Genomic DNA, 15176 nt, shown 5'->3' on the forward strand with positions numbered 1-15176 from the left:
TATATCTTTATCCCCAGCCTCACCATGCCCACATTTTCTTGCTTAGAAAGCATGACGATTCCTCCCCTTGTTTTTCTACAAGCTGAGAGTCCATTCCCACTCCTGAGTTCCTCCACCAGAGCCACCATCCTTCCAGCAGAACAGATTGGAATCTCTGTTGACTCTCTCCATTGCCGCGGACTGATTGTTATTTCACAGGGAGCCCCATTGCTGAGATGGTCAAAAGAATTTTAACAGAAAAAAATGGGAATGACATTTTTGCAAAAATTTTCCATCTCATTTTTGGACCAGCTCTATTATTGTGCAGCTTAAAGGGCTCCTTTCTCCAACCCAGTGCCTGCCCTTCCTGGAATGGTAACTTCCCTGGGTTCAATTTTTCCATTTCATCCAGTTCAATCTCACCTCTCATCCTCATATATTGATGGTTTACTCACTTATCCACTTCTTTCCCTGTGCAGTACTCACCATTTTACCACCACCTCATCTGCTTCACTCTGCTCCCTTTTCTCTCTCTTTCTTCCCTACGCTCTGTACCCTCTTGCATGGCTTTCTCTATCCTTCGCCACCTTCTGTTGGGCTGCATCCTGTCTTCCCCACCCCATCAGTAGTGCTATCCCCATTTAGGTTTGCTCCAGGTCTCTGGAAAGAGAAGGTGAAAACTGCACAGTTTGCTGAGCTCTGAAGCGCTAGTGAATAAGCATTTTCAGACTGCTCAGGAAGCTTTCCAAGTTTCATTTTGCTCCCAACACACAGAGTTAATGGAGCAAAGTGGGGAAGAGGAGAGAATAAAGCAAAGACTATATAGTGCCAGGATCGGTATTTACCCAAGTTTGTACATGGTTACTAAAGGAACATAAGAGGACTAAGGATACTGTTCACTCTCTGATCACCATACCGCATGGCAGCAAGTGTTTTCTTTAGAAGGAAAAAATGAAGTTATTAGGTAACTGTTAATTCCCTAATCAATGCATAATCTCCAGAATTTATTTTTATAGACTACTGAAAATAAGGGAGGAGAGGAGAAATGTGCTTCTGCATTAACGACATCTGGTACCAGCAATTTGCAGTTATTTTGACTGGTACAGTACTTAAATCACTCATAAAACATAAAACTCAGTGAGCTAATAGCAGTCTCCAGAAGCAAGAAACATACTTTGTGGAAATTATACTTCCACAGGACCAGATTAATTTAATTACAATTAATTTTTTTTTAGAAAATGGCAGTAATAGACATTTGTGGCAAATAATTTGATTATAAATGGTTCCCAGTCCTGTGCTAGAAATTATTAGCTTGAAAAAGCCTCTTAGAGCTGCGTGATATCACTGCCACTATCAATCACTGCATAGGAAAGGTTGTGCAAAATTTTGTTGGAATAATATAAATCATTTACACTCATGACTATACAAGCATCTCCAATATTTCCTCAAAGGCTACAGACTGAGCAAGAAGAAAGGAGCATTTGCTGTAACAAATGTTCGATGCTTATCCTTTAAAAAGAAGAAGAAATAATTCATGGATCCAGACAACCAGAAACCTAAAGTCAAGTAAAACTATTATGTAATAGCAGGGTCTGTGGCATCCATACTAAAAATTCACCGAATTTATTTTTGTAGAACTAACTAGAAATAGGTGATTGATTAAAGAAAAAAAAAAGAAGGAGCCCTTCTGAACTATTGGCCACTTCTGGATCTGAACACGATGAAGCCTTTCTGTAGATCCAAAGACTTCAAATTACCTTCACACTCTGTCTTCCTTCCATTTAATTAAGGTTTTTCTGCAGTTTTGCACCTCTAATTTAGGCCAGCAGCAGAAATGAAAATGCCAAAATACTACAGAAAAAGGCCATTTCATCTGACAGGTGTAGGTAAAACTGGAACTTTCATGAGAGCCCATTTTTGTGAGATTTGTAACCAAATTTTGCAGACTGGAGAGCTTTGCAAAAGTACCTCTTTCTAGATAGGAAGCCATAGCTCAGCTTTTTGAGGTTTGCTCATCTTTTGTACCAATCCTATGCTCAAAAACTAACACAGTCAAGCATCACATGTGAAACAATTGCAGGGACTAACAGATTCTGGACTTGTAAATCCTTTTTCACATGAACAGTAACAACCGGTGAAATCCTGGCCCCACTGAAATCAATGGCATAAGGTCAGACTTGATGATCCCTTTGGCCTTAAACTCTATGAATTTGGCCCAATAAACTTTTTCAAACTGATTGTGGATAAATGTGGATTTTACTTATAGCAGACACTCTAATCACAGTTTGTTTTCGGCTCGTGCTATCACAGTACAGTACATGGCAACTGTACCTATATTCCCTCTCTGTGATTCAGCAAGGGCACCCATGCTAGGTTTCAGTCTCCCCAAGCCATCTCCTCTCGAGTGGAGACAGGCGTGTCTTTCCCTTCTGACCAGGCTGCACGGTCCCCTGACTACACTGTGGATAACTCTCTGCTATTTAGCTAAGCAGGCCTTTTACTTTCTCTTCAGAGACTAACAACTGAGCAGTTGTCTAGACCAGTGCTTCTCAAGCTAGCTGATGTGGGGGGCCAGATTTTTTTTTCCCAATGTGCGCGCAGACCGGCAGCCGACGGCTCGCAGACCGGCAGCAGTCCGCGGACCACCACTTTGAGTAGCACTGGTCTACAGTTATAAGGTACCTCACAGCATTTCCTATGCAAGCCTATTTTATTCTTAAGGTAAAAACAAACATATTACAAACAAGAAAAGAACCTATACAGATGCTAACCAAGCTTACCAGAGATCACCCCAACCCTAACACAGAATCTGGCAGGAGCCGGGCTTCAACACCCCACCCCAGGGGTTTCCTTGTGGTTTCAGGTTCACCACAGCTTCAGAACAAGCACAGTGTCTTTGTTGGGCCTCAGGGGAGGCAGTTCTTTCAACCCTTCCCTCAGGATTGGGACCTTCTGTGGACCAGGGTCCTGTCCATTCGCTGAATCAGGAAGGAGGCCTGTTTAGGTAGACTGTCTTTTGCTGAGAATAGAATTCGGAAGGCAGGAAACTGTTCAGCTTGGAGATACCCCAGTCAGAAGACAGAGAGATGTGCCTCTCTGACCTCAGAGAGGTTACAGCTGGGGAGCCAGAAACCTGTACTTTCTGTGCTGCACCATAAAGGGGAAGTACAGGTGCAGCTGCCCTGAACTGTGACTTATAACCAATGGAATGAAAGTCTCACGATCCTTTGCTATGTATTCTTCTTTCCTCCCTCCTGGAGTCTCATTCCACAACCCCAGTTACCCATGCTCCCTGGTTTTTGACATGAGGGAAGCCTCATTTTCCCACCTTAGCCACAGACAAAAGTGGCTAATTAGGATTTTCTCCGTATCTCTGGTCTAAGGCACTTGCGCTGTACATCTAAATTAGCACTTTAAAGGCTCCACCGTGTGAATTGACTCATACATTATGACAGCTCCTTCCTTCTATTATGCTGAATTTTTGTATCATTAATGCTTCAGTCACCTCCACTTCAAAGCATTATGTGAGGCTTAGAAGATGCATCAAGGAGTGCAGATTCTCATGTGCATGTCCTGTATGTTTTCATGACAGCTTCCACATAATTCAGCCGTGCTAATTGGAAGGTGCTACCTAATCTACAGATTATGATCACTGTGCATTCAATTTTAAATGGAAGACCAAATCATAACATACATGAAAGAGAACTAGCTCCCATCAGCAGCCTTGGTCTACAAGTTACAGAGCTAATTTTATGTGGAGAAGCAGAAAAAACATTGGTGGAAGAAGCAGAAGTTTGACAGAAATAAATAATTCATTTATGGTTACAGGCAAAGTGATTTCTATCTATTCCTTTTACGCTCACAATGATATAAAGTGATATCATTTCATTGAGTGGTACACTATTAGACTCACTCTACATGTTACAGCCTACCGATGACGGGTATTCGCTTTATGGTAAACCATTGACTTTGTGATCCTATAAAACTATCAGGGTGGTGAAAGTCCCATCATGTGACATTTACAAAATATGGAAAAAAACTAGAAACAGGCTACAGAAAATAATTCTGCACTTGTAGGGAGGTAGAGTCGATAACCTAGCAGATCTTTTCCAGAACTAGATTGTAGGAGTTTGAATTCTCGAAATAATCACACAGAATGTGGCCCAGTGAAACCTATTGGCTCCTCAAATATGAAACAAGATTTTCAGTCACTTCTGTAGACATAAGCAAAATACAGGTTACCAGACATTCAAGAGGATCAGTGAATGTTTGGTAGAACATCATCTCTTCCAACACGGGCATCTGCTGTGAAGACAGACACTGGTCTATCTTCTTTGTTTAATGAAAAAGTGGAGTAGGGATATACTTGCATCACGAACATTTCAACTGTCTCACATGTGATCCCACTTGCTCATTTGTTGACAGGGATTTGAAATCTTCATTCTCCAGCAGATGAGAGACTACTGTATTGATTGATGCAGAAGATGTGGTAATAAATTAATCGATAGATAAATACCATGCACAAGTTGCATAGCATCTTACCTCTTCATTTGCTGGACAGATATTAGTAGGATTGAACTGATGTTCCTATTTTCGAATTGCTCTAACTCCCAAAAGTCTAGACGAGGGTAAAGGGAAAATCTTCCATCACCACCTTCAGAATTGGAATTGCTTCATCACATGAAACAAGATGTTTCTACTGTGGATGCTACATAACTCCCTGTGATATAAGCCATTCTGCTAAATAGCAGCTATCTCAGCAATATGTAACAATAATGGGCCAGAGCCTCAGGTGGAGAGCGAGACCTTTCAGCTTCTGGTGCTACATTTATTTTTAAACCAAAGCCTCAGATTTTGGACTGCAAAAGCAGCTATGCTTTATATAAGTTTTAGAGTAACCTTTTTTGCATTGGGCATCTGAACCACCAGCTAGTTTCAAATTTGTGCAGATTTCAGCTAACCTTTCCATCAGCTCACACCCACCAAGCTTCCAGATTGTTTCACAGAGAACCACTTTTGCCTCCCAATGAAATAGAGTCCTGTACACACACAGACACAGGATCACTCTTAGTTTAAATGGTCTTCTGGGAGAAAGCTTGGTGGTTTCCACCAATGCAAACTATTCCGTTGTGCAGCGAGTTGGTTCAGTCCATGTTCTTAAGGAACCAGCTAGCTGGCCTGTTACCCCATTCCGGAATGCAAGAGAGGTCTCTAGGATCACGCCCCTTGAAGACGTGTGGCATTGTATTATAGAGAATCAGACAGCCTGCAAGAATACAACTTCCCCTATCTCTTGTTATACATCTTAACACTTCTATTTCAGTGCGCAGTGGAGCATCTCACTCCCAGAGGGAATTAAAACTCCCTTTTAGTGCACTTAGAGAAACATTCCATTTGTACAAACCCTTTATGTTCTTCATACTGTAATAATTCCATTGTGCGTCTTAGCATTATATTATTTTGGTATGTTATTCATGCTGGGGGAAAATATACTAGATACCGAAGTCAGAATTCACTTGACAATGACACATGTCCCTCTGAAGTGGATATTAAGAAGTTACACTAATAGTGTTCTGTTTATAAGAAATTGTTTGAAGAGCAGCCTTGCTAGAATAGGAATCTCTGCCACAACAGAAATGGCAAAAGCAGCAGCTGCCATTTGGATTCAAGTGGAAACTAGTTATTTTATGTACATATAAAATTTCAACTAAATGATTTTTCGTTGTGTGTAACCAAGCCTATAATTGAATCCTGGTTGTTGTGGGTTTATTTTTAAATAAACTCGTTTTCACAACTTCTTCCAGTCAATATTTTAGTGCAGTGAATTTGCAATGGAAAGCAACACACAGTCCGAAAAGATATAGTTCCTGATATTCAAATAGATACAGAAAATATGTAATTATATCATATTTCTTGCTGAGCGCAAGCTGCCAATTTGCTGTTTGCAGAAGCTCCTTCCAGCAGAGAAACACAAGCATGCTGAATAGAGATTGAGAGACTAAACAGAATTTAGAGATTCATCCAAAACTGTGTGTCTTAGTAACATGGGAAATTCAGGAACAAAATTAAATTCAGGGGATATTTTCACCTAAGTGTGAAACATTTCCAAATACACTTTGCAGCGAAGAATGTAGCATAGAAAGCTACATCGGTGTAAACAACATTCCAAGAATTACAGATGTGGCTGACATGAATTTATCTTCTTATTTTTCATATTACAGTAGTGTCCTGGAATCCCAACTGAGATCAGCCCCCATGATTAGTTATTATCTGTATAGTAACTAGTGAAATCAGAGCCCGTTGTGCTAGACAATGGACAATCTCACTGTAGGTTCTTTAATGCAGGGAATGTCTCTTAGGATCGATGGCCAACACTTTTTTTAGTAACTTGAATTTGAATGTTCAGTGTAAGATGTCTTAAATGGGAGTGTGGGCGAGTGCTCTGCAGTTTTGGAAAATCAGACCCCCTTTAAAGCGTCTCAGGTTGGGCACCCAACAATTGAGGCACCTAAAATCACAGCCAGACAGACAAAGGAAGTACTATAATCCTCATTTTACAGAGCTGGATAGTGAGACAGCTAAGGGCCAGACTGTAAAGGTATTTAGGGCCCCTAGTGGAATTTACAAAGCACCTAGGTGCCTAACTCCCACTGATTTCAGTGGGACTTACCCAAGGCCATGAAGGAAGTCTTGAAGATCAGGGAATGGAATCTTGATCTTCTGAGTCCCATGCAAGTGCTTTCACCACAGGACCAGATTACACCAAACACCTGTATCCTGCTTTTAGAAAATAGTAAGGAGAGAAGCCTGGAGACAGTCTGAGAAACCAGGTTAAATATGGACATTCATTAAAAGATCCACCCTTCAAAGTTTATCATAGGCAAGGAGAACACAGGCAGCAGGAGGTTTTTAGATAATAAATAAAATAATAAACTATAATAATTAATAATAATAATAATACCACCACCACCATCAGGAGATCTCAGAGCACTTAAAGGAGGGCAGTATCATTATCGCCTTTCACAGATGGGGAAAGTGATGCACAGAAAGGCGAAGTGACTTGCCCAAGGCCATTCAGTACACCAGTGGCAGAGCTAGGAATAGACCCCAGCTGTCCTGAGGCCCAGTCCAGTGCACTATCCTCTAGACACGCTGCCTTTGCTGCATATATTCTATTGATTATTTTTGTCCACACTGACAACTAGTTGAAAAATGGAGAAAAATAAAATCACAACGTTGTTGAATTTTTGCCCCTTTTTGGTGAAATTTTTGATAAATTTAAATTTTGGTTCTAGTTCTAGCTCTGCCACTGATTGACTGCTATATATTGGTCCAGTCATTTAATCCCGGTCTCAGTTTCCTCCTCTGTAAAATGGGAATAAATACCCATCTCTCTCTCTAAAGCATCTTCACAGATTCTTGCATAGAGGTTATGTAAATGGAGGTTACAGTCAAGGGTATTTAAACACTGTATTTAACACTTTCAGGACAATAAAACCATTCTCTCTTAAATGCAGATTTATACAGAGCTGGGTATTGTTTCAGAACTGAATATGTGTTTGTTACAGTAAGGCAGTCTTGTCTAGAAAATACATTTTCTGAACCCCAAAAATGTGCTGAAAGTGAGCCTCATATACTACATTTGTACTTGAAAAAAAACAGAATCATAATATCATCCCTCTGCCTTTGCAGCATGGTGTTTTCTGTCTCCAGAAGCAATCAGGTTTCAGTGCACACAAAATATATCTGATCATGTATTCAACTGAGCCATCCAAGAAATACCACTGATGTCACAGAAAAACATGCATCCTTTTTAAAATGTTACCACTGATAAGGTGAATTATCTTGGGTCTAAAATGTGCCTTGGAGGAAACTCCTGCGATCAGTTGTCACACTTGCAAAAGTTATGTGTGTACAGTTTATTGCAAATTACAGCCCTCACCAAAGAGCTTCAAACTAGAAATTATATGCTCTTCATTGATTACGCTGCAAAACAGAGAAAGCGTGCAAATATTCTGCTCATTTATTATTCAGTCTATGAAAAGGTCTCTGGAGGCTGGCAAGCAGTGCCACAAAAGCTGTAAAACAGTGAAAAACGAAACATAGCTTATGCGCCATGTGTTGACCAATAAAACTGCATTTCCTTCATGGGCAATACTTGTCCTTTTTTATGTTACTTTGATTTACCAGTGAGCAGGGAAAGCAGAAATCAGTTAACAAGACACCACCATCTCAGCTTTCTAGCCCCTATCTATAAGGCCCTAAAGTGCATGCTTAAATTTAAGCATGTGAGTAATCCCCTCCCTGTTCATTGAAGTGAATGAGAGTTAGGCACCTGCTGAAAAGTTAATCACATGTTTAAGTGTTTTGCTGAATTCAGATAGGATTATTTGCACCCTTAAAGGTTACCGTGTACTTAAATGCTTTGCTCAATTGAAGCCTACAGAATTCGCAGACTGTTTAAACTCACATCTCAAAATTCCATTAGAATTTAGCATTCAGGCTGGGGTTTTTTGTTGTTGTTTTAAGCAGAAATTCTTCCCACCTCCCCATCTGGCCAATTGTTTTGGACAATGCTCTAATTTCCATTCAACAGGATTAGTACCGTTAGGTATGGCTGGTAACATATATTGTTGGGTAGCCCACACACTGTCGGATTGCATCCCTGCTCAGGGAACATAAGGCTGGCTGGGCAGGTCACGCCACTTGCACTGAGAAGGGGTAAGAGCACTCTGCAGGCTGGGGAGGCAGAAATGGAGATTAGCAGCCTGATTTACTTCTCACTGAAGTCAACAAGAGGCTTTCCATTAACTTCAGTGGGAGATAGACCAAGGGCTGCCTCTCCACTTCCTAATGAGTATCCCTTTCAGTTGACCACTCGGAATGACTGAGCAGGGACCTTCTGCAGAGCTATTCCAGCAGACCCCCTAGAGGAGATGAAGCACAAAATGACTGAAGGTTGTTCCTCTGCCAAAGCTACACTACCTCCCCAAACAACATTAGCTGAGTCAACAAAAGCACTCGTCAGCCCAATTGCATCTACACCAGGGTTTCTGCTGGTGTAGCTTTGTCAGCCAGGGGTGTCATTTTTTTTTGTTTACATTCCTAGCTGGTGTAGTTATGCAGGCAAACCTTTGAACCTACCTCAGGCAGGCAGGCATTACAGTAACAAGTAGCTACTATCGGTTTGTAAATTAGTACTTTGGAATGGATGGGGTAACATATTTCACATATAAGTTATTAGAACTGAGCAAATAATTCACAAAGACTTAGGTTGTAAGGCCTTTGTGCCAGGGACAGTCTTTTGTTTTCTGTTTGTACAATGCCTAGCACAATACACTTCTGGTGCATGACAAGCGCTCCTAGACTCTACCACAATATTTATTTATTTTAGCGGAATTTCTTTTTGTATTGTTTTTAAAACTCTCTGGATTGATTAAAGCTCCTCTTGAAATGTGTTGCTTAACTGTAATTGGTCAGAGATGCCACATGATACTGTTTCCTGACTGAACAACTACACAAGCATTTCTGGTAGCACTGCTGAAATTTGTTTCTGCAGATACGTCTTAACAAATTGCAGCATTTGAGTGTTAGTGGAAAGTGAACAAAAAAGTGAGGAGGAGTATTAGCAAATACACTGAAATAGAATATTCACAGTCATTTTATTTATACTGTCCCTTAATTCTAGTTATTACATTGGTGTTTATTGCTAATGAGATAAAGTTCTAATAAAACATCAGACAATTCCTCAATCAGGTAAAACTTTCTATGGGCATTAGAACCATGGTCCATGCATGACTATTCAAGCTCATTGTCTTCTGTATCAGAGATCATTGTAGCACACTCTGCCTCTGTATAAAGATTTCGTACACATTTTATACAAAACCATGTCATCATACGGCAAAAAGCAGCGTTTCTTTTTTTCTTGTATAAATATGCACACAAATTATTTATATTTTTACATAATAGCCTATTCAATGCAGTCTTAAAAATTGTCTGCCAAGATGGCTCACTCATATAAAGACATAGAAAAAAGGAACAATAGTACATAATTACTTTACAAATGGTTTCGTGGAGTAATTATATCATTAGTCCTGAGTGGCTTCAGCTTCAAAATGTTCTGTCACTAATCTTTTGAATACATTTTTGTTAGGAACTAAGTGGATATCACTAGGGAAAAAAGGCTTGTATAGAGGAGAACCAGCTTATAAATATATTCTTTTACTCCAATTCCTCTTGGTTTTTTGAAAAATGTACAGTTCTCCATTGCTATTACACTTGATATAGCGAAAGCGTGAACATCTGACAGCTGCCGATGTGTGCCAACTACATAGTAACCTAGAGTGAAAACTATGCTCACATAGCCGTATACCTTGCATTTCATTTCATTTGCCTCAATATATTCACCCCTGTGCAGAGGGCTCACTTAAGGATACAGGTCACTGAAGTCTTACTTAAGCCCTTCATTAAGGACTTAAATGGCTCATGTCCCTCTAAAGACACAACTAAGGGCAGGTCTACACTACAGGGCTAAGTTGACCTAAGTTATGTAACTCCAGCTACGTGAATAACGTAGCTGGAGTCAACATACCTTAGGTCGGCTTATTGCGGTATCTACACCGCGCTGGGTCAATGGGGAGAAACTCTCCCATCAACTTACCTTATGCTTCTCATTCCAGTGGAGTACCGGAGTCAACAGGAGAGCGATTGGTGGTCAATTTAGTGGGTCTTCACCAGACCCGCTAAATCTACCCCTGGTGGATTCATCACTACAGCATCAATCCATGGTAAGTGGAGACCTGTCCTCATGCCCTTTGCCCACTCATCTCTGTGCCTTTACATCCTCTTTCACATGAAACCCCACTCTGACCTCATAAGCCAGCTCTCCACACACTCCCCTTAAATCACACTTCTCATAGAAGATGGAAGTCCTTGTTCACTGCCAACCACAAAGAAAATCATGCAAGTTAGACTTGCTTTCTGTTGCTGAGATCCACCATCCTTCACTGGTACGGTGCCTTTTTAGATTGAAATATTTTTGAGCAGAAGCCCACAGGTGCCAAAACTATGGTGCTTCGGGTGCTACCGCACCCTCTGGCTTGAAGTGGTTTCCATTATACACAGGGTTTACCATTTTGTTCAGTGGCTTTCAGCACCCACTGCAGAAGTCCCTTGTTTTACTTACTTAGCTAGATCTTTAGCTGGGGTAAACAGAGCTGCACAAATTTTCGCAAGTTTAGGATCTAGACCCACTATCGTTAAATGACACTAAAAGAATCAACCTGTTCTAAAGAAGAATTAAACTAGCGGCCCAAACTCCAAAAAATTTAATTTGATATATTTCAGCTTCTTCTTTCCTAATAATCACCTAGTTCTGAATAACTCTTTCCCACATGCAGATTTAATTCTAGATATAGTAGTTCTACAATAAATGAACTTATTTAATTGTGCATTATTCAAATTACTCCTTTGCCTTAAGTGCATGTTGTATCTGTAACTTTGTGAAAACTTTGTCAACATTTAAATATAGCAGATCTACAGTTATTTCACTAGAATATTTATTTACTTAGATTGTAAACTCTTTGGGATGGGGCAGTCTTTTTGTTCCATGTTTGAATAGTGCATAGCATAATGTGGCCATAGGCCATGACTGGGGCTCCTAAACATTATCCTGATGTAAATAATCAATAAAAATACTAATACTAATAAATAGAAATAAATGTGACCATTCCAATATGGGTGTGCCGATTATACTGTAATTCTTTCTCGTCTTCTGTTTACTGATCTGCAGTATGGGGCTCCTATGTAACATGTCAGGACGAATTGATTTATTCCTTAGAACCTACAGGCTGCACAAGAATTAACTTTTCATTGATCAATCATTCAGAGGCTAAAAGTCCATTGAGTAAAAGTATCTGGGCTAGCCAAGTCATTCCAAATATAAGAGACAAACAGCAAGAATTCTCTTGATATTATCCTGCACCAATTAAAAAAATAAGACGACTTCAGAAACCAAGTTCAATGAATGATGTCTTCTCTGCAAAAATACCCTAGCTACTACAGTATATCATAAGAATCACATTAATGTAGCACAAGTTACCACGATCTAACAAGAGTCTTTATTAATAATCTATACCATATAAAGACTTCTCAGGAAAATAAGAAGCTGTTTGCTTAAAAAGGTGGGGAGAGAGCATCAGATGCATACATATAATTTGTGACGTGAATACAGATGTCTGGTAAGTCATTTTTACAGCAATTAATAAGACCCTGGGGTACATCAATTTCAATCGCTTTGATCACCAACTAAAAATACCTTACATGCACTGTTTAATACAGTTTGTACTTGACAGATATGAAGGGAACTATTATATTGTCACATTCACTCTTGTGAAGCCATTAATGCAGCAAAATGTGACTGACAGCATCAGACATTTGATGAGACATGGCAAGTAGGTGGGGTTAGGTCAAGACACTGTTTAGGGGACATTAGCTACATGATTATTTGCATAGGCCTGGCTAGTGATTTCCAGAAACACACAACAAGCAGCTAACGTGCAAGTCAGAGCCCTAACTGGAAATCTATTACCTCCTAAACTAGCATGTTATTTGTAAGGTATAAGGCAATTAACTCTGCTTTTAAACCTGCCCAGATCTTGCTACACTAGCGACTGGCTTAATCTATTTGTGGAGAGACCGGTGTATACGTCGATAAACTGCCTGTTGAAGCCTTTTTGTTCAGAACTAAACAAAGTCCAAATGTTTTGACTTTTTCTGAATGATTTTTGTTTGTTTTATTTTCTACCAAGAGAATTCGGCCACTTTGACACGAGTTTGGTGAAATGTTTTGGGTGACCTGACTGTACATTTTTTTGGTAAACAAAAAAAATCTCATTAAAAAAAACAAAAAAAGTGTCTCAGCATCATGTCTGTTAAATCAACCTTAAAAACACATCACTCATGGGTCGAGCTATGTGGTCCAGGGGATACGGCACTGGACTGGCAGCATGGGAGGGGCTTCAATTATATTCCACGTTCGGTTAATGACTCATTTCATGAGCAAGTCATTTAACTTGTGTGCCACAGTTTCCCCATCTATAAAATTGCATGATGAAAGTTGCCCTTCTTTTTGAAGAAATTTGAGATGCTTGAATGAAAAATTCTGTAGAAGGCTAAGTAGTATTTGGCTGAAATAGGTTTGTTATTTCAGATAAGTGCAGTGTTAGGTTTTTAGCCAGTTTGAAAAAAATACTGTTTCATGGGAAATATTTAAAATGTCTTAGTCTACGGAGGGGAGGGGGATAAAAGTGTTGACATTTTTGTAAATATTATAAAGAACAAAGGCATTTAATGTTAAAGAGCATGGCTTTTGCAAATATGCAAAATCTTCCATAAACTTTAAGCATACAGTATATGGTGGATTTGCTTAGTTTTTGTTTTAACAATTAGAACAGAAACAGTCCCTGTGGTTTTAATGGAACTTTATATAATTTAATCAGAGAAGCTCCATAATATGATCTAGCACCTCATACCTTATAATGCTTTATGATAAAATATACTGGCCTCTTTAAGTAAAAGGCTATGAAAAATATTCCGGTCACTGAAAGGTCCCTGGAAAGTTATTGGCATTACAGTTTAGGTTCCACTGCCAACAATAAATGTACATCCTGCATTCCATGCTATAGCTCTGTCTTTGCTATTAACAAGTGGCCACTAAATTATCACAGGGGTATATATCCCTCTGGATAAACACTATGCTACAGCTAAGAATTAGACTAGCTGACAACAACAATAAACAATGTTTAGCACTTACACAGAGCTTTACATTTCCAAAGTGATTTACAAACACTAATTAATTAGTGCTCCGGGGAAAGGAAAATAAGAGCAAATGCCTTGCATTATGCCATGAAAACAAATATGGTGCAACATACTGGATAACACACTGTCTGCTCCTGAATATAATCAGAACTATTCAACTGTGTATCATAAATCATGTAGTGCTATTTGCTAATGGAGATTCTCCTTAAATTTCAAATAGTAGGAAGATTTTATTTCAGTCCCCACTCTTGTTGCAAAGTGACAATAAATGCACAATATATATATTTGTGACAATATGGCACAATATAACTGACCTGAGAGGATTTACATAAAGTTTTCTAAAACAGGAAGTAGTCTGCTATGTTTTCCCATCTCTGGTAGAACTGTGTGATACTGACAAAAATGTGCCACATAAAAATCAGAGACCAAGACTTTCAAAAATAGAAATCAAAAGTTAGGATCAATAAATCTACAGTTAGTCATCCAAATAAGAACCCTGATTCTCAGAAAGGCTGAGCACCCAAGAATACGAGGTGGATTTAGTTTAACTGTAGGGTCCTATTTTTGAAAATCTTGACCAAATTTTTTCATTGTTTCATTCCAGGTAACTTTGCCGCCAGTTCAATAAAATATGAGAAACTTTGAATAGGCCCATTTTCATTCATAAAAATGTTCATCCATAGAGCATACCCTATATTTAGGCAAAATGGGTTCATTTTCAACAGTACAATGAAATTTAGGAGAAAATATTTGAATTTCAAAGTAGTTTCACCCTTCTCTGTAAATATTTCATTTGCTTTTCAAATTTAAGCATCCACATTTCTTTCGGAAATTTCACCCCCCCCCCCCAGCCTCTAAAAAGGTTTCAAACTCTCCCTCTTCCCCCCGCCCCTCCAGATTATCCCACAGCTGCTTCTCTGCACCTTCCACTGATGCATATGGCACGGGCTAATGTCAGAGACACAGTACTAGACTAGATGAAGTGCGGCAACTCCTGTGTGCCTATTACCCTGACAAGGCGTATAATATAAAAAGGAAAAACAAAGTAGTTGCAATATTTTGACTTCTGACTTCATCCAAGTTCAGACAGCATACATAAAGTTTTGTTTAGAGAATTGCAACATGACTCCTGCCGTAGGAAATTAAGTTTGCAACCATAGCCCTAAGCAGCAAGGATTGAAGCTGAAATGCAGACTATTAAGAGTATGTTTGCTTGTTATCCATGCCTAGATTCCAACATGATATGCGCTTTATAAATATACCATAGATACATCACAGACCTACAGACAGGTTAGACAGAGGCTTGCTATTACTGTCACCTGAAGTCTTCAATTTTTATCCTTACAATTGCTTCAAAATAATTTAATTCTCTCACGAAG

At 39.3% G+C, this 15176-nt stretch overlaps 2 long non-coding RNA genes across 2 annotated transcripts in view; one reads left to right on the top strand and one right to left on the bottom strand.

Moving 5' to 3' along the window:
- LOC142000427 (uncharacterized) overlaps positions 1-15176 on the top strand; it is a 238662-nt gene that overhangs the window by 199971 nt on the left and 23515 nt on the right. Inside the window, exon 2 of the long non-coding RNA XR_012642245.1 lies at positions 10659-10766. This is a non-coding gene — a long non-coding RNA (uncharacterized LOC142000427). The remainder of the gene's footprint in view (positions 1-10658; positions 10767-15176) is intronic.
- Positions 1-15176, bottom strand: part of LOC142000426 (uncharacterized) — a 123222-nt gene that overhangs the window by 71959 nt on the left and 36087 nt on the right. The window lies entirely within an intron of this gene.

This window comes from Natator depressus, chromosome 17 (genome assembly GCF_965152275.1).
Source record: "Natator depressus isolate rNatDep1 chromosome 17, rNatDep2.hap1, whole genome shotgun sequence".
Taxonomy (NCBI): Eukaryota; Metazoa; Chordata; order Testudines; family Cheloniidae; genus Natator; species Natator depressus.